This window comes from Arvicola amphibius, chromosome 3 (genome assembly GCF_903992535.2).
Source record: "Arvicola amphibius chromosome 3, mArvAmp1.2, whole genome shotgun sequence".
NCBI classification, from domain to species: Eukaryota; Metazoa; Chordata; class Mammalia; order Rodentia; family Cricetidae; genus Arvicola; species Arvicola amphibius.
The window spans coordinates 51,779,785-51,800,177 of record NC_052049.1 but is presented as its reverse complement, the minus strand read 5'-3'; the positions used below and the strand labels follow the sequence as shown (position 1 = coordinate 51,800,177).

Genomic DNA, 20,393 nt, shown 5'->3' with positions numbered 1-20,393 from the left:
TTGTTCATCTCCATTACTCCGAGTCAGTTTTCCCACTCGCAGTCACCGCTCAGTGTGTGTGGGATTATCTGTTGATTCTTGGTCACCTTCCTTTAGAACGCAACCTTCTTTGTTTTTGTTTTATTTTATTTTGTTATTCAGACAGGGTCTTCTAACCACTGCAAGTACAAGCCTGGGGTAGGGCACTCATTAATGCTGATGTGTGGGGATCAAATTCTGGACTTTGTGCACGCTAGGCTAGCACTCTACCAGATAACACACATCCTTAGCCCCTAGAATGAGACCTTGTTCCTCCAGGGGAGAGCACAAACGCAGTCCCCCACCACCACAAATTATGCAATTTCCCGCATTTGGGGGAATTGAAGAGGTCGCATTTGGGGGAATTAAAGAGGTTGGCACATCTGGAGTGCAATGGATAAGCCTCACCTGGGAAACCACCTTTGTGGTCCTGCTATCTTCCCTGCCAGGTAGGTATAAATAGAAACTTCTTGACAGCTGTGACTTGGCCTAATTCTTCACTGCTTAGCCTAGTACTTCTGGGAGTGTGGAAGCTACTCAGTTATTTTGTTGCAGAATGGAATGTATTAAAATCTTACATGGACCCTTTCCCCTTCTCGGAATAACTGCTACTTTCTATCCTCTGAGTCTCAAAGGAGCTGGGTTCCTCTAGGCTAGGCTTGCTTCCCCCAGCACAGAAGCCCTTCTCTTACTTCATAGACTGACAATGTGGACTCTAAGGTTCAACCTGTTCACTTCCGCCAAACACAGATTGCCCCCTGGAGTCACTATTTAGTTGTCATTACAAAGAACTAGGAGCCTGGATCCCACTCTGGGTTCAGGCTCGAGTTCCCCAAGCCTAATCCTTCAAGATTCGTATTGTCTTCTCTCTGTGTGTAAGTCGAGTGTCATCTGATAGGCGCCTAGGAGGTGCGCCTCCACATATCTATAAAGTTCTGAAGCAAACTTTTCCAGCCATCTGTACCTTCCCGTTGACTGTCATGCCAAGTTATTTTGAATTGCTCAGGCTTTGGGAGGAGCAGGTGGCCTTGGCTTTAATTTCCCCAGCCTGACTTTCAATCCCCCACCCCTCGCCCCGCTATAGACTGTCTTCGTTAACTGATGGGGAACAGATTTCTAGCTGACTGATCAGAACCTGTATATGTTGGAAGAAGCTTCTTTACCATGGGAACATGATCCATGAATGAAGTCTGAGAACTTGTGAGATAACTCCAAGAGACCAAGGCAAAAGTCTTGTCACCTTGCTTCCCTACAACTCGGGTTGTTCCTGGAATGTGCTTCCCTGCCCTAACTTGGGTTGTTCCTGGAATGTGCGTCCCTGCCCCTCCCAGGTGTCTGTGAACAGCAGTGGGTTTGCTCCAGATTACCCATAATCTTACCTTTGTTATTCAAAAATGTTCCTAGTACAGGTTGTACCCAGGACGGTGACTGTATAGAGCCTAACCTCCTGTGTGAACTTTGCCCAAGTCCTTGCTTAACCCTCAGAATACCCTCAGGATATAACTTGTCTGATACCCAGAGTAAAGTTGGCTATTGTTTGAGACTTTAGTCCACCTCATCTTTAGGCTGCACTCTTAGAGGTTCACACAACCAACTAGTGTGGCAACAGTTACCAAGGGATAAAAATCAACACGCCCACTAGGTTGGCAAAAATGGTTAATATTTAACAAGCGTGAGGAGTCAGGAATGCTGGGGAAGGAACACTTAGAGCGAGCATTTTGGGTCGGCCATCTCTTAGGTAAAAATGTGCATTTCTGATGTTAAATAATCCCACATTTACTGGGGCCCCCTGTGAAGCAGCCACATACAAAGGCACACATGCAAGAATATTCATCCCATGGGAAAACTGGAAATAGCAGTGTCCAGCTGTGGCAAAGTAGATGAATACATTGTGGTATACAGCATTGATAAATACAATGTGACACCATTTCTGTGCAATTATAAATGCACAAAGTAATATTACACGCTATTAAGTTGAGATTGGGTACGTAGGAAAAGTATAAAAGACAAACAGAAAGAATACACAATTTCACAGTGAAAATTACCCTGAGAAGTTAGGGAGGGAAGTAGAAAATGCAAGGTAGACAGGGAACATCAAATATATAGCATTTTATTTTCTTCTTTCTTTTCTTGAGTCAAGAAAAGACTTTGCAGGACATGCTGCAAACACATGGCAATCCTTCTGCCTCAACCTCTCAAGTGCTGGAATTGCAAGTATAAATCACTACTCCCAGCTTGTATTTTCTTTAGTTGCTTGTTTGCTTGCTCACATGGCTCTCTCTTGCTCTCCTCATTCCCTACGTATTCTATTCTCTCTCTCTCTCTCTCTCTCTCTCTCTCTCTCTCTCTCTCTCTCTCTCCATCTCTCTCTCCCTCTCTGTCTCTCTCCCTCTCTGTCTCTTTCTCTCTCTCTCTCCTCTCTCTCCTCTCTCTGTCTATCTATTTCTCTCTTAGATAATGTGGTTTGAACTCAGCCTCCTAGGCCAGTGCCATTGAGCACCATCTTGATCCTTTTAAATTAAACCAAATTAAAAACAAACAAGCAAAAAAAAAAACTGAAGCAAACAAGCAGTTGTCTACAGGCTGCGGTTGGAGGGAGGTCTCTTGTTGGTTCCTGTCCACCTGACAATCTTATACCTGAAATAATCACACCAAAACTATATTAATTAAATCACTGCTTGCTATGGACTTCCTGCCTTTGTCCAATCAGGAGCAAGCATGCATCCTGACATACTTCCTGCCTATGTGTTATCATCCTGTAACATTGGGGCAACCAGCCTTGTTTATAGAAATGAAAACACACAGCTTGTTACATGAACAGCCCGCAGCATTTCAGGAAATTTAACTAAGGAGGAAAGATCCACCCTGAATGTGAGTGGTGTCATTCCCTGGACTGGGGCCCCACGCTACAGAAAAGAGGAAATAAGAGGTGTAGGTACCAACAGCCGTCTCTCTTCACTTCCTGCGGAAGTGAAGCAATGGGGCCAACCGCCTCATGCCCCGGCCTTCATGGCGGACTGTGCACCCTCAACTGGCGAGGTTGTGCAAAGCAAGTCCTTCCTTCCTTAAGTTGCTTTTGTTGGAATTTTATCACAACAAAGAGAAAAGTAATTAATGTGCATAGGCAATCAATAGTTTCCCCTATGTTTGACTTGATTTTTAAAACAGCATCTTGTGCTTTTCCTTGGCCCTTTTATTTTTCAGTTTGTTTGTTTTGTCTTATTATGATTTTGTTGTTTTTTAGTTGTCTGTCTGTATTAACCCTGATCAGAATATAACATATAAAAAAATCTATTTTCAATAAAAGCTTAAATTGTAAATTAAAAAGGAACAGGCATTTTGTAACTGTCTTTCAAATAGAAATTATGTCATTGTTTCCTGATTAACCATTTTTTGTTTTGTTTTGTTTTTGTTTTTCGAGACAGGGTTTCCCTGTAGTTTCTAGAGCCTGTCCTGGAGCTAGCTCTTGTAGACCAGGCTGGCCTCGAACTCAGAGATCCGCCTGCCTCTGCCTCCCGAGTGCTGGGATTAAAGGCGTGCGCCACCACCGCCCGGCCTTGATTAACCATTTTTTGATACGTATGTGTTTCATTTCCTCAATAAGACAAATCCATATTATTTAAAAATGAAACCCCATTGCAATAGACAACAGTGACATAGTGGCAATAGGAATATGAAATCCCACATATCTTTGTAGGGAGAGTACTAACCGTTGATTAAAGTTGTGGCTTATTCCCCAAGCTCATCTACTCCTTAAGGGATTGCTGGGCCCATCCTTGATGATCAACGCCTCCATTTGGGGAATCGGCTAGTGAGTCCTGAACACCCTCTTCAGCTCAGCAAGGGATTAGCTGTTCACTTACGACAGGGTGGGAGACGGATTGCATGGCTGCCTGGTCTATTGTTGAAGCAGAACTGGGCCCACTGTCACAAAGCCCCTTTCATTGCCAAGCCTTCCCAGGGATTTTTATAGCTAACAGCCTACTACTTCACTGGGGCTGTTTAGGGGTTACTTCACATGTGGATCTAGTCATCCTGGGGCTGTTTGTGAAAGCCAATGGTGAACCAGAACAAAGGCCTACAGCATTGGCGACTGCAGCCTTCGCACACTTCTTAGACCAAACCAGAGTCCTCCAGGTCCACCCCGCTCTCCCGTCAACTGTTTCCTCTGGATTGAAGATGCCATCAGTGCAAACATTTCCAGTTACTTCCATTCCAGACCTCCATCATGTCACATTCCTCAGGACCGTCTCTTAGTGGCTGGGCCCAGTGGCACGCCTTTGTGAATGTCCTGTGTGGACTACCATTGCGTTTTAAATTCTGACTGTTGTACGGATGGACAGCTCCAACAGCCGAACCTGTGCTGCTTTTCTTCTTTCCAGTTTGTTCTACTTTGTTTCCTACTCTGAATTCCTGTACCAAATACTTTCACTGGGATTCTTCCCTGAGCCTTTAGCAAATGCCACCTTAGTTGCGGTTTGTGTTTCCATTGTTCCTTTCGACCAGGAAAAATAAAGGTTAATATCTTTTGTAGCCTCTTTTGCTTTTATTTCCTATAATAGGGAACTAAAAGAGGAGGAGCCTCCAAGAGCTTAGCACAGCAGCGAAGAAGCCATTACTACTAAAACAATTCTTCTGATCTTATAAGGATAGACTTACAAAGCTGGGATATCCATCCTGGGGATGTCTTAGCTTTGTTTTGAGAGAGAGTGTCACACTGTAGCCCAGGCTTCAAATTCCCAACAATCTCCTTACCTCTGCCTTCCAAACCCTTAGATAGATGGGTGAGCCACCAAGCCCTGCTTTTCCCGCAGACTTTCAAAGACTGAAACGTGAGAGCTTTCATGAACTTGGAATTTGCACTTCACCCAGCACATAGTAGGTGTTCAATAAGGTTTTGTAATCATAGTAGCCATCTCGCTGTGTCTTGGCACACGACAGCATCAGCAGGAAGTGTCTTTTCTACAGGAAGAGTCAGCCTACTACTCATCAAGATTGTCATTTGGTTTCTACTATTTTCTAGGCATGTCAGTAAAACCAGCTGGCTTGAGAAGACTGTTTTCAGTTTTGCTCAGATGTCTGCATTTCAAGGATATTAGAGGAAGGTTAGAGTTTTCATGTTACTCCTTATACATTCTATATTTTCATGAGAATTCAACATGAGAAATAGCACACAACCAGAGCAAGGGTGGCGGAAGAACAGACCCCGCTGACGATCCCCAAGGCGGAGTGAGGGTGGGAGGTGCACCAGTTATCAGAGGAAACCAAGCCAGGTCCTGTCATTGTAAACCTCCACGTCTATTCAGATTTCACAGATATCCCTGCCTCCCACTCAGAGTGCTAATGTTGTCTCGTTGTGTGTAAGTTATTTTAAATAAAGGTAAACTGTTTGCACTTTGAGAGCGAGTTCTGCAAACCCTTGAAAGAGTGGGAGATGTGGGGAGGAAATTAATCAAAATAAAAGTAAATTAATAGCAAACTATAATATTGTGAATTGGAGCCAATGGTGTAGCCTGTGCTTAGAGCACTCAGGGCTCTAGCGTTGATCCCTAGACTCTCTCTCTCTCTCTCTCTCTCTCTCTCTCTCTCTCTCTCTCTCTCTCTCTCTCCTTCTCCCCATCCCTCCCTCTCTGTCTATTTCTCCTTTCCTTTTCTTCCTCCTCCCCATCCTCTCTTAAACATGCAGTGGTGAATTGTGTTCTGACCTTTTCAGCATTTATGTATTCTCAGAAATCTGTTAATCAGTATAAACTTGCGGCCTCAAACTGTACTTCACTGAAACTGTGGGAGGTGCTCCTTCAAAAAAGCCTTCTGAGCACAGGTGGGAGGTCCTTTTTAACAAGCAGCAAAACCGTAGATGGAATTTTGGGAAGCCTGGTCCCTGTTCATAAGCGATTCATTCGCAGCGTCGTTCCACACTCTCCCCTTGGCCCAGAAGAGCCGAGCTCCTTGGGATTTTACTCCTAATTTTTACACTAATTTATTTGTAAACAAATTTACAAATAATACTTTTTAAATTTTCTTGCTTTATTCTGTTTTTGGAATGTGCTGGCTAGCTGCATTTCAACTTACACAAACCAATGTTGTCTGGAAGGAGAGCGCTCCAATTAAGAAGATATGGTAATGATCTGGCTGCAAGGCCTTTTCTCAATTAGTGATCAGTGGAGGAGGACTCAGCCCATTGTGGGTGGGGCCATCCCCAGACTAGTGCTCCTCATTTCTATAAGACAGCAGGCTGAGCAAGCCCCGAGGAGCATGGACCATGGCCTCTGCATCAGCTCCTGCCTCCAGATTCCAGGCCTGCTTCCGTTCCTGTCCTCACTTCCTTCGTTGGTGAGCAGTGCTGTGGGAGTGTGAGCCAAGCAAACCCTGTCCTCCCCAACTTTCTTTCGGCCATGATTTTTCGTTATAGCAATGGTAAGCCTAACTAGGCCATGGCGTTACTTTAACCTTTCCTGGTCCTACTTTAGTTAGTGTTTCCTTGTGGTAATTTTTAGTAGAATTCAACTCACATTCAATAGCCAGTATTTCAGGGTCTAGGTCAGTTTTATAGCCCTTGGTCTCAAAAGTTAGGTGTTGGAGCCAGCTGTAGTGGCACATACTTTAAGTTTCATACGCAGAAGGCGGAGACAAGCAGAAGTCTTTGAGTTCAAGGCCAGTGAAAGCTATGCAGTGGAACCCTGCAGCAAAAAATACAAAACAAACAGCAGAAGGCTAGGTATTGGACCAGCAAGAGATAGTTATTGGTTCAATAGAGGGATGAATGTCAGAGGGGAAACACACTGATTTTTTTATGGTTTTTTATTTTTTTTTAATTAAAAATTTCTGCCTCCTCCCGCCTCCCATTTACCTCCTCCTCCCCCCTCCACTCTCCCTCTCTCTCCTGTCCAAAGAGCAGTAAGGGTTCCCTGCCATGTAGGAAGTCCAAGTGCCTCCCCCCTCCATCCAGGTCTAGGAAGGTGAGCATCCAAACAGGCTAGGCTCCCCAAAGCCACTGATTGTTTTTGATCTGACACCTGCACTACAGAAGAGAACTCAAGCCTGGTACTGAGTCAAAGGTGCATGACGGGGGAAGTCATAGTCACTAGGGCCACCTTACTGGTATTGCCTCGCTATTTAGACACGTTTTCAAAATGTCTCTTGGATAGTTATGTTTACAAGTCTCTTGATCAAAAAAAAATCTTTTCTTTGAAGAGAATGGCAGTTAATGCAGAAATTCATGGCTGGTCTAGGTGCTGAGAACTATTGGCTATTGTGTGTTGAACACTAAAAACACTCAGATCACCCAACCAAGGTTTAGGGAACACCACAAAGGGGAGGCAGGAAGGATGTAAACGTTAAATGATGCAGATGAAGACTGTGAAATGCTGTCTTAAGGACATGGCATGTTGTGATACTCATGAACTCACGACTGTGGCTGCCTGCATAGAGCTCCTAAAACTAAACCAGTACCTAGTAAGCCATAGCTGAGGGGGGGGGGGGTCATGGAGCCCTGTTTGACTATGGGAGGTAAAATGATCTTAAGAGATGCTGGAGGAGCCAAGGCATTGTCTTCAATGATGTAGCCACTGATGAGTGGGGTTACTCATTTTTCAGTGGATGGCAACACACAAGCGGCCCTGGTTAAACCCAGTAGGGTCATAAGGTGAAAAGAGCAAAACAGAAAGAGAAAGTGGGGTGGGGACTTGGTAGGAGGAAAGTGGGATCTTGCTGGGCATTAGCAAAAGGTAAGAGAGGGTGAAGGGATATGACCTGAATGTATTATATACTTGTCAAAGAATAAATTAATTTTCAAAACTTGGATACTGGAATTTCACTGATAAAAGATTCAAGCTTGACCTACACATAAAATCCCTATTTACAAGCAATTTTCATTTTTCCCTAGATGGTTCTTGAGTCCCTATAACTTGTACTCCTAATAACTCATGCTGCTTTGGTTGAGCAGTAGTCTAATTTTATTCACTGATTATAGTCAATACCCAATATGTATTTGTCAAATCAGTGAATAAGTTCAGTTTTTCCAAAATTAATTTCTTTGTCCACCATATTTGTGATGGTTTGAATAGGTATGGTCTCTATGAACTCATGTGTTTGAATGCTTGACCTATAGGGAGTGGCACTATTAGGAGGTATGGCCTTGTTGGAGGAAGCATGTCACTGTAGGGGTGATTTCGATGTCTCATATTCTCAAGCTACTCCTAGTGTGGTACTCAGTTCACTTCCCTTGCCTGTGGCTAAGATGTAGAACTTTCAGCTCCTTCTCCAGTACCATGTCTGCCTGCATGCCACCATGTCCCACCATGGTGATACTGGACTACACCTCTGAACTGTAACCCAGTCCCAATTAAATGTTTTCCTTTATAAAAGTTACTGTGGTCATGGAGTCTCTTCACATCAATAATAACCTTAATTAAGACAATCTTCTACCACTTGCCTCAAACTGGAGTTCTCACACTGATTTCTTGCCTCTTCCAAGATCTTTTGATAACAATAATCCCTAATAGGGAAAAGAATTCTAGCAATATCCCATTTGGGATTGGTAAGCATCCATTCAAACAGCATCTGATTTCAATTGAAAGCTATTGGTAGACATGTATAATTTAATCAGCACCTATACTCCAGTATCTCCCTCTCCACAGAATATCATTGTGGGTCTGAAAAGAGAATCCACTATGACATCCCTGAGGTGTAGTCTTGTGGGAAGTCACTTACGCTTTCAATGTAAGATTGTTTCTCTAATCAAATCAACTTCCAGAAATGGTCTTAGGAAACAAAATGAAATTCAGAGCTGACTTTCCCAGGAGGATCCCCTTGCAGACTGCCCTGTCCACATGGTAAGAATGGACCCAGCCAGTGCCAAGCCCTATTATTATCAGTAGGTCAGACTTCAGGGCTCCAGCTTCAGGAACTATGTATGATGGAACAAAAGTTACATCAACATGTTCTAATGGCTCCACTGTCGAGGGAGCTAGACAAAGGACAGGGGGTCAGGAAAACACAAGCTGTGTAAATAAAGGAGTTCTGACTGATGGACTGCTACTGAGAACAGATGAAGGAAAATTCCTGTGGTTCCAGGTGTCATTGAACTTATTATATCTTCAGCAAAGTATGTCACAGGGTGCAACATGTGGCTGGCTTCTGCTCAGACATTTAGAAGAAGAAAGCTTGTACTAGAGACACAGAATAGTGGTAGAGCACTTGCTGAACACTTAAGACACCCTAAGGTCATTCCTCAGTATCACAAAAGAAGAAAACTTGAGTGGAATTCACTGTGTATATCCTTCTTCTGTTAGCGGCTTCTGAATTACTAAAAGGAGAGTTGCCAAAATGATTGCTTTCTTGGGAGAAGAGAAGAAGCCAGGAATGGAGTAAAGGGTATCATTTATCTACTTTTTAAGGAAGTAGGAGAGTTAAATAGTCCTCGATGTAGAGTGTGTGTATTATAGACTTTACCTGGGGAAAAACAACACACACACACACACACATACATGCACACACACATACATGCACACACACACACACACACACACACACACATGCATGCATGCACGCATGAACGCACGCACATCTACTCACCCCAGAAAAGGAGCCTACAACAGATCAAATCAATGATTGTATCAATATCTAATTTGGTGAACCAGTAGGTCTTATTGAGGTTAGTTACAGGAATATGGGTGAGGGGTTACTTACAGGAGCAGAAGTGACTCAAATATGGCTATATCACAAAAGCTTTCCCCAGCATAAGCACCAGCTCATGAAAGCTAGAAACCTGGAACATACCTGCAGATAGCTCAACAGGTTGGGGTCTTTTCTGATAGCTAAGCTGGTCTGAGCCTCTTCTGGCTATAGTCGGAGGTTTCTGTACCACCTGATCCCACAACCAGTCAGTCCCAAAGAAACACACAGGGGCTTATATTAATTATAATCTGTTTGGCCTATTAGCTCAGGCTTATTACTAACTAGCTCTTGTGGCTTAAATTAACCCATAATTCTTATCTATGTTTAGCCATGTGGCTTGATATCTTTTCTCAGTGCAGCATTTTCATCTTGCTTCCTCTGTGTCTAGGTGGCAACTGCAGACTGAGCCTTTCCTCTTCCCAGAATTCTCCTAGTTTGGTCTCCCCACCCATACTTCCTGCCTGGCTCCTGGCCAATCAGCATTTTTTTTCAAAATCATCATTTTTTTAAACCAATACAAGGGACATATCTTTACAAGCTATGAGAGCATTATCCTGCAGCATCTGGCAGCTTTGCCTGCCTATTTCCTCTACACAGTTCAGGTGGTCTCTACTTCTCTTAGGCTGTTTGTGCTATCCCTGCTTATTCCAAGCACGGACTGAGCTTCCTCCAAGCACCTCAGTTCATCTAAGAGTCTTCTTTGCAGCTCAGCTCATCTGGGAATGAGGCTAATCAATCTTTCCTGTTGATATCCTCTTGAAGGAGGGGCCTAGTGAATCTGATCAGTTTTAAGGACTTCCTGAAGCTATTTTGAGTCATTTACTTCCCATCGTACTCTGTTTTCCTGCAGGGTGCAATATTCCAATCTCAGAGGAAACTGCTGGAACGGGAAGATGAGTTGGCCGCAAGGATAAAGCTTTACTCTAGAGAGAATTTTTCAGAAGGAACTCCAGTACAATACAGGAAGCTTGAGCCTGGGGAAAATGGGCTGCAACCTCTGTGCAAAGCCTGGTGAAGACAGTTGGGTAAGCATGGTGGGGGATGAATTCAGTCTGCAGGCAGTCTTTCAGCTTTCCTGTTGCCTGTCATCTCAGTCATCAGGCCCTTAAACACTTGCTGAACTTTTCTGTTGTGCAATTCTGTACATTTGGTGATTTACTTGGTTGTTCTTTTATGGAAAAAACTCTGCCCTGGGGTTGGGGAAGGTTAGAAAGAAAAGTATAAGCTAGGAGTAGTAGCATACACCTTTAATCTCAGTGGTCAGGGGAAGAAGCAGGTGGATTTCTGGGAGTTTAAGGCCAGCCTGGTCTACCTAGCAAGTTCCAAAACCTTCAGAGCTACAGGAAAGAGTGACCTTGTCTCAAAAATAAAATACAAGTATAAACTAAGGGCTAGTCTCTGTAGCATCTTACAATCTCCCTTTGTTCTTTGTCTAATATTTATGCAAATCTGTGTTTTTGAAGAACAGCTGATTCTAAACAACCTAGGGAACTTAATGAGTGGGTGGCGAGGCATATTTTATGCTCTTGGACAACACTGTAAATTCTCATAAAACCATTGTTTGTGTCTTCAGTTTCATTTGTTAAAAGTAGTTTTAAAGTTAAATGACGGAGTCTGGGCAGTGGTGGAGCATGCTTTCATCCCAGCACTTGGGAGGCAGAGACAGGAGGATCTCAGTAAATTCAAGGCCAGCCTGGTCTACAAAGAGAATTCCAAGATAACCAAAGACTGTTACACAGAGAAAGCCTGTCTCAAAAATAAATAATAAATAAATAAGACTGGACTCGGGGTGTAACTTAGCTGTTGTGGGCTTACCCAGCTTGTGAATTGCTCTGGGTTCAGTCCCTAGCATGGCAAAACAATAATAAATAAACAAATATGCTAAATAAGCAAGGGCTGGAGATGTTACTTGGTGACAGAGAGCTTGCATAGTATGTGCAGGGCTCTGGGTTTGATTCCCAATGCTGCAATACAATAAAATAAAATAAAAATTATTAACCAAATAATCAACCAGGCATGGCAGCACACTTCTATAATTTCCAGCACTCTGAAAACAGGAGCAGGAAGATTGCAATTTAGGAGCCGTTCGTGGCTACAAAGCGAGACCTCATCACAAAACAACTGAATAAGCACGTGAAGGTCACAGAAGGGAACGTGAGAGAAGAAAAAGCTCACTTGGCTGGGCAGTGGTGGCACACGCCTTTAATTCAGCACTCAGGAGGCAGAGACAGGAAGATCTCTGTGAGTTTGAGGCCAGCCTGGTCTATCTGGTCTATAGAATGAGTTCCAGGACAGGCTCCAAAGCTACAGAGAAACATTGTCTTGAAAAACCAAAAAGAGAGAGAGAGAGAGAGAGAGAGAGAGAGAGAGAGAGAGAGAGGGAGGGAGGGAGGGAGGGAGGGAGGGAGGGAGGGAGGGAGGGAGGGAGGGAGGGAGGGAGGGAGAAAGTCTCACTTGAAGCATTAAATCTATTGCTTCCCTAACTCCCACCATGCACTTTTTAGTACTAAGCTCCCATGTAGCCCTGGTTCTCTGGTCACAATAGCCAAGGGGCACCCAGTACAGAGAAGGAAGTCTTCTCACTAGGGAAAGTTGTCTGTCCAGTCCTTCCACTTTTAAAACTCACTCTGCACTTTCAAATATTTCCTTTTATGCTGAATAAATACCTCTGCCTCCGAGTCAGCACCAGCAGAGGAGAGAGAGCCCCAATGCTGAACACTCAGCGGCATTCCACAGGGGAGTCTTGGACGGGGCCTCTGGGATCATCAGTTACAGCATGCTGAACATTAAAGAAGAAAAGATGAATGAGTCAGCAGTGTGCGACTTGGTACTACGGTATTCATGCTGGAATATTCCTTGTTTGGGGCTATGCACCCGCACCACTCAATGAAATACAATGATCTACATGTTCCACTCAGTCCTGTGTCCCAGGAGAATCTAAGGTTCAGCTAGAGGGTGTTAAGTGCCTGGGGGGAGGGAGGGCAAACACATCTGGTGATTCACTTGGCACTTCGGTTGGCACTGAGAGTGGTGCCCAAGGAGAAGGCTGTAGACCTGCTCCAGCGATTGGGCAGAGGTGGACACTGCCGTGTGAGATGTTTGACGAGGAATGGCCAGGCACTTTGGGCCTTTATTTCACTATGACTGTTTTCCATAGTGAACTAAAGGAAAGAATCGGAGACATTAAGAAGTTCGTCCAAGGGTGTCTGTATATGTTTAAAACATTAGCATCTTGGAATCTACCTGGAACATCCCTGAAGTGGCCAGGTGACAAAGTTTTCCCCTGGAAAGCCACATGTTGCCTCTGCTGAGACACTGGCCTGGGGTAGCTTTGTAACATCTTCGAGCTGGCGAAGGACAAAGAGAAAGAAATAATGGAATTTGTCTTAGGGCAAAGATAAGGGCCTGAGGTTTGATATGGTGCTTGAATCTACAGTCTCAGCACTTGTGGGAAGGGTAAGTCTCAAACCCTGGGACAAATGGCTAAGGTGCCTACTTAATGGGGGACTGAGCCAGGAGACTATTTAGAGTTCAAGGCCAGCTTGGGCTAAAGAGTGAGTCTGTGCCTCACAAATAAGAATGCATAATAAACAAGAAAGAAAGAAAAGAGAAAAAGATAGTGGCCTGAAATACGGGGAGGGTGAAGACAGTGTTGAACTTGGCTCTTAATCTGAATGGGTTGGCTGTATGGGCTGGTTGAATAAGTTGCTCTGGTCATTAAAGTTGGGAATATGAGGTTTCAGTCGCCCTCGGAAGCGCATATGGCCCTGTGCAGAATCTTCCCAGTAGCCAAGTGGAGTGTGCACACATTTCTTGTAGCTTATACTGTTTGGGCCCACACAGTATTTAAAAATAACTAAAGTCATTGCCAATGTGTTAAAAATTTAGTTTTTACCTTCTCTTCAAACAAAAACAAAAACCTGGCCAGTGAAGTGGCCACCCATCTTCAACAGCAGTTGGACGGGAATGGTCTGGATTAACTGCTGCCCTGGATTAGACACCCTCTTTGCGTGCAGTGGACAGGCCTCCATTTTCCCGCCCTCAAGTGTGTAGAGCCCAGTGCTGGGGATCTTCATAAGCACCTCTGCCATTGGACACATCTCTTTGAGCCCGGCTCTGCCTGTAAAGTCCCGTTTCTCCTAGGTGGCCTCCAGCTAGCTCAGCTGGCTTTACACCACCTACCTGATCCCGTACTGGAACGAGCTCTCAGGGTTTTCTGGGCTGACTTAGAAAGAGCTTTTAGGTTATGTGGGGCTGGATGTGTTGGTGCACGCTTGTAATTCCAGCACTCAGGAAGCTGGAGCAGGAGAATTAAAGTTTAAGGCAAACCAGGAAGGGAGGGAGGGAGGGAGGGAGGGAGGGAGGGAGGGAGGGAGGGGAGAGATTTTGCCAGGTGGAAAAGAGATTTTGCTCTCAATGAACTTGTGTGTCCCAGCAAGTTCGCTTTGAGTGAGGAGACTCCGTCACTTCTTGAGGGTCAGTAAAACCTCGATTTCAACCTGCAACCTGTAATTGTTGGTGAGGTAGGAGTGTTCACACCCCAAAGCCAGGGGTCATTTAGGAAAAGGGACACTTCCCCACCTGGCATTCACTTCTTACGAACTGCCCTCAGGTAGCCAAAACTTCCCCAGATCCCCTTTCAGGTCCAGGCCAACCATGCCTGGTACTCCAGCGTGTGAGGAGGCCACATAGAGCCACCTGGGATATCAACAGGGCTCTGCACTGGCAAAGAGCCTGGCACTGCCTAGGGAAACATCCGGCTCCTCCCTTGCCCTGCAGGTACAGCTTCAAGGTCAAACAGAGTTGGAGGATGGCCAAGATAAAGACCAGAGAGTTGAGAGCTCACAACCCTGGGACCAGTTCCCTACCAGTTTTGCCCCGTCAACCTGCTTCCTCTAGGACTAGTGCTGCCATCTTATTTCGAATGTCAGATTGTCAGCTGCCTATTTCCTACAGCTTTTGTTCTCTTCAAGACTTGGAGGAGATAGATCTCATGTTTAAGTGAGAGCCCTGGGAGCCCTGAGGAACAATTGCACGGGTCAACAAACCTCCCTCAGAATCCTCTAAACTTTGTTTAGCCAGAAATTACTGAATGGATTTTTGAAAAACTGTACTATAATTTCTAACAGGGCAGGGGCAGAGGAGGAGGAGGGAGGGAGGGAGAGGGGGAGGGGGGAGAGAGACACGGAAAAGAGGAGAGAGAGTAAAGAGAAGAAAGAAGGGGTGAGGGAGGAAGAGTAGAAGGGAGAGACTAGACACTGGTCCCTTAGAGCTATTGAAACCCTGCCTAACATTTCCAGGTGGCCTGGGTTTCGGGAAGCATGAGATTGAGCGGCCGAATTAAAATTATACCATATATATTCTATCACCCTACATACACGGATTCACAGTCTGGATTTAGAAACAGGGTGGAAGGGAGCAGAGAGAGGAAAACAGAGCATGCAGCTCAATGCTCAAAAATGAAATTGATGATTTGCGTAAGCGTGAAGACTTAGATTCTAGAGGGAGGTTATATAAGAGGAACCGTTTCCACGGAGCGTGGTGTGCCTGCCACACATATGGGCTAAGGGCATGTGGTGTCACGGGGCCACAGTCCGTGGGTTCTTGAAGGCCTTGGGAAAGGATTAATGCTACACAAATGTTTGTCAGAGGGTTGCAGGAGAAGGATATTTCTTGCAAAAACCACTGCTGGGATTTTTTTTCCCCACAAAGACAAATTAGAATCACCAGGGAAGGTTTTCTGAACCTGTCATTTAAAATGGCTTGTCTCCTACATGATGACAACCCATTCAGTCGTTGTCCAGACAGAGGTACATTGTCTTTCTAGCATCTTGAGCAGGCCAGATGCATGGCAGTAGGAACTGGATTCATGCTTGTGGGATGGATGAGTGAAGGGTTAGACTCAGGTGAGCCTACAGGCTCTACCATGTTCACACATCCTGTCTAGGTGCAGCTCCAAGCAGATGGGCAAACATGGGAGTCTCATTCCCCCTGCACTGGCTATCCGTGTTGGTGGGACCACTCTGTTAGGGCAGTTGGGTATCGTGGCTTTGCTACTGTGACCCTGAACAAGTCCCTAGCCCCATCAAGCCACTGGAATACCATCTGTCTAGCCAGTAGTGTTAACACAGACGAAACTCTTTTAGCTACAGGTGCTACAGGTATGGCTCAATGGGCCAGCATAAGCAAGGCACGGGTTCAAATCCCCAGACTCGGAAGCAAACAAGCAAACCTAACAACAACCAACAACAAAAGAAGCTCTCCATGAAGTGCCAAGAGGAGCAGAGTAACCGGAAATTGCACATGAAATAAACACACTGGCCTGCTCTCGGGAGATTTTTATGTATGTGCGTACTTGTGCGGATGTGTGTAGGTGTGGGTGTTCCTGCATGTGTACATACATATGTAGAGAGTAGAGGTCAACCTCAAGTGTTGTCCCTCAAGAGTCTACCAGCAAGGCAACCTAGGCGAACTATCGCAGGAAGACATAGAATCTGTTTTTCCTCTCCAGAACAGGGCGGGTGCCTTTTCTTCTGGCCACGCTGTGATATCAGGCTGGACGGGGGTGGGGTGGGGTGGTTTAAGCCTGGTGGATTTGGGCTGCACTTCTCTGGCAGCAAGTCACAGCACCCTGCAAGCTGCAGTCCTCTCCACCGTCTGCCACCCTGGAAATCAGCCATCGGAGTGTCTTGGTTTCGGGCATGTGCTTCTCATTGCAGAGAGGTTTAGAGGAGCAGTGTTGAAGGGAATCCCTGGTCACTTCTGCATCTCCACACACTTCGCCATCAGGCCAGCTTGTTCCGCCTTGAAGCCTGGACACCTAGAAAGTGTCAGGACAAGATAACATTGCTTACTAGAAAGGGGGGAGAAGGCATGATTCCCAGGAAGCTGTTCTGGCTTGAGTAGGAGGGCCACCTTCTAGCCCTGCAGATGGAGGCAGAAGGGCATCGGGGGTGGTGCTGGGTCCAGGGAGGGTCTTATGGCACAGTTGGGAGATGTAGTTGAAACTTCCTGTCGACTCCTCCTGGCAGATCCCGGGCAACATGAAATCAGAGGATGAAAAACAAATCTCTTTAGAAATCAAATACAGGAATAAAATGTTTCCACTTTCCAAGTGGGGGTGGAATAGAACATTCAGTGGGCAAGAGGAACATCTGGGAGTCGGGCGCTCAGTGAGCAAGAGGCAGGCACTGCATGTGCTGCTTAAAACTGAGATGACAGCTCTACCCTTCACTGCCCATCAGTGACTCAAATCTCCCCAAGCCCAGGCCTTCTCACTGTGCCAAGGGGACAAGCAGTGCAGCCAGCTCTTGGGGTTGCGGTCAAGATTTAGTGGTAAATTAATTAATGTAGCAAGATGGGAAGCCTCGTATAAGCACTCAATGACTACTTTAGGTGTTAGGAGTAAATCAGACTCCTGCAAGGGGCACAGGGAGATGAAACAGAACCAATAGTGTGTGTGTGTGTGTGTGTGTGTGTGTGTGTGTGTGTGTGTATAGAGGCACAGAAGGAGAGAATTAAAGAGCTGGCTCTCATGAGCAAGTTTAAAACCTGCTAGGTGGAGACCCAGGAAGCAACCAATGTTGCAGTTCAAGCCCCGAAACAATCAGCTACAGGTTCCCTCTTGTTGGTGGTAACAGCAGGGACATTCTAGTTTGATTCTGTTGCTACGATAAAAAACCATGACCAAAGCAATATAGGGAAGGAATGGGTTTATTTCACTTTCAGATAACAGCCCATCGTCCAAGGACATCAGGGCAGGAACTGAACCAAGAGTTTGAGGCAGAAACTATGAAGGGGCTCTGTTACTGGCTCACTCATAAGTTATTCCTTGGCTAGCTTTCTTATACACCCTAGGACCAACGGCCCAGGGAATGGTTTTACCCACAGTGGACTGAGCCTCCCACAGATTAATCTGGGGAATCCGTCAATTGAAACTCCCCTCTTGGGTGACTCTAGTCTGTGTCAAATCGACAGTTAAAGCTAAGATGGGGGCTACCAAGCTTTTATTCTCCTTAAGCTTTTAAATAATTTAATTGATTGAATAGAAAGGAATTGCCTGTGAAACAGTCTTTGTTCTTCCTCTGTTTGCTTCCCACTGGCATCTGGAGGCAGAGGGCCCAGCATAGTGACCAACTGAGTCCTCTGTTGCCCATACTTCCTGGGGGCTGTCACTGATGCTGGGTATTGTGTTGATCAAGAACTCCATTGGTCCAGAGCAAGTGGTATATGTACAAGAGAGATGATTGGTCCTTCTCCTGGAAGGGAGCCTCAGAGTCAAGACGGATGCTATCAGTTCAAAGTGGGCTTGGTGGTGCATGTTCAGCAATCCCACCATTCAGGAGGTGAAGTCAGAAGCATCAACAGTTTGAGGTCAGCTAAGAATGTTGAGGTATGAGGTACACCAACACTCAAGAGGCAGAGGCAGGTGGATATCTGTGAATTCAAGATCAGCCTGGCTACATAGTAACTTCCGGGACAACCAGGGCTATATAAAGAGTCTCTGTTTAAAACAAACAAACAAATAAATAAATATAATTAAAAATAAAAGGAGGCGTGAGATCATTTAGATACATCCTAGGCATGCAGTAAGAGCTTGTTGTTAAAAAATAAATAAAAGGACTATTAGTTTAAGGACATATAAATATAGAATAAATAAAGAAGGCTGCAGAGTTGAATCCTAAGAATCTAATTGGTTTAAATGGTAACCATCATTCCACTCCTCCTCAGATGCTTGCAAAAAGGCTTTAGGAAGCTAATCTGAGAGAAGATAAGGAGAAATGAGGCATTGAACAGAACAGAGGTTGCCGAGGACTGGCAGAGAACTAGCGGAGGACTCGCGGAGGGGCACATCTGGAGCAGCCACTATATTTAACTCTTTAAAACTACTATAAAAATAGTTCACAGTAAGATGAGAAAATGTGTGGGAATGCTGGGATTCAAGTTCAAAGAGGCCACCGCGGAGGATCATCTTCCACAGTGGGAAGGCCAGGGCCCCAGGGAGGGCAACAGGGCTGCATCTGAGTTACTGCTGTCTCTTGCTGTGATCTTAGGTGACCCAAACCCAAGGTCAGAAGCTCTGTGCCACTGACTACAGATTTCTCTCTGGCTCCTAGAGCTGTGGTGGTGGAGAGCCTGTGAGAGGCAACCCAGCTACCTTGTCCTGGATTTTACATGCTCCTGTGTGGTAGGAGTATGGAGAAGCAGCCTGCCCAGCCTGCTTCACAGAGTCCCCTGAGGAGGAGATGGGGTAGGCAGAGGAGGACACCAGGCAGGCTCCTGGGTCAGGGGTGGCCTGTGGGCAGGCGTGTCATGGGGATGTCTGAGTGCAACAGCTGAGCGGGGAGCTAAGGCAGCTCACCAAGAACTGGAGAGATTCTGGACTACAGTTCTTTGATGCTGGCTGCCTTGGCTTTTCTCTTCGAAGCTGAGGGAAGGTCAGTGAAGGGCCTATGCAGATAGAAGTGGCAGGACCCCCAACGTGCCACCTGTCCCCAGTGAATGTGCACGGTTAACTAACATATGCTCCCTTTCTAGGGAGGACACATAATAAAAGAGTGGTGTGTGTTAGGAAGCTCTTAGTTATGTGTGACTGTCATGGCAGAAAATTCTAGAAAAACTTCTGGAGCTCAATTGTCATATAAAACCTGGGAATCCATTTCAAATCCCCATAAAAATATTCATTCTGTCCACTACTGTTTTTTCTTTCACAGAGCTTTGGCCTGTGGTGGCTGAGTCCATTTTTTCAGAGCTAGGAATCGAACCTAAGAACGTGGATGTTTAGCAAGCATCCTGCTACTGGGCTAACTCCTTCAGTAGTTTCTTTTGAGAGAGGATCTCACTAAGTAGCCCTGGCTGGCCTTTAGTTCTGTAGTTCCGGCAGGTCTATACCACCAGGCTTTGGTTTACTTATTTTCTTTATTCTTTTTGGTTTTTTGAGGTAGGGTTTCTTTGTGTAGCCCTGGATGTCCTGGAACTCACTCTATAGATCGATCACACTGGCCTGGAACTCACAGAGATCTGCCTGCCTCTGCCTCCTGCATGCTGGGATTAAACCTCCAGCTAATTTATTTGATTTTCATAGTAACTCCATGGTCAGGACTTTATGGGAGAAAAAAAATGAAAGAAAGTTCATATTGGGGCCCAAAGTCACCAGGATTAAAATCACATTTGATTTTCTACAAATTTCGTGCCTCTTCTTCATTAGACTAGGGTTAGCAGCACAGATTCCTCCTCAGCCCCAGATGACCCAGAGCTTCTGGTGACCATAGGGTCAGATTTTTGTTCAGGTGCTGGATAGTTTGAGAAATCCCTGTACAGATTGCACAGTTTATTTATTATCTTTGATTTAACAAATGAAGAGCAAATTAGAAACAGGAATTGAATAAACAGAATAATACATTGTATGGCTTTGAAAGAGGCAGACGGACACAGGAAGTCTGTTTTTGGCTAAGAGTGCACTGGGAAACTCCAGATAAATGTGTCATTTCTGGCCAGACGCTCAGTCTGATGTGAATGCTAGTGAACCCTTCAAGGTGTTCTCTAGACACGAGGCCCTATTCTGAGCATGTGCACACATAATTTCCTTTATCCTCGCGACTCCCTCAGACACACAAGGAACAGGAAACACAGGTCAACTATCGAGTCAAAGTGGTCAGTGACGTCTGAGACAGAAGAATGAATTCATCACCTGGCTG

General features: G+C 45.3%; 1 pseudogene; it reads right to left on the bottom strand.

The window, feature by feature from the left end:
• Nucleotides 1-294: 294 nt before the first annotated feature.
• Nucleotides 295-475, bottom strand: LOC119810959 (annotated as a pseudogene).
• Nucleotides 476-20,393: the final 19,918 nt, after the last annotated feature.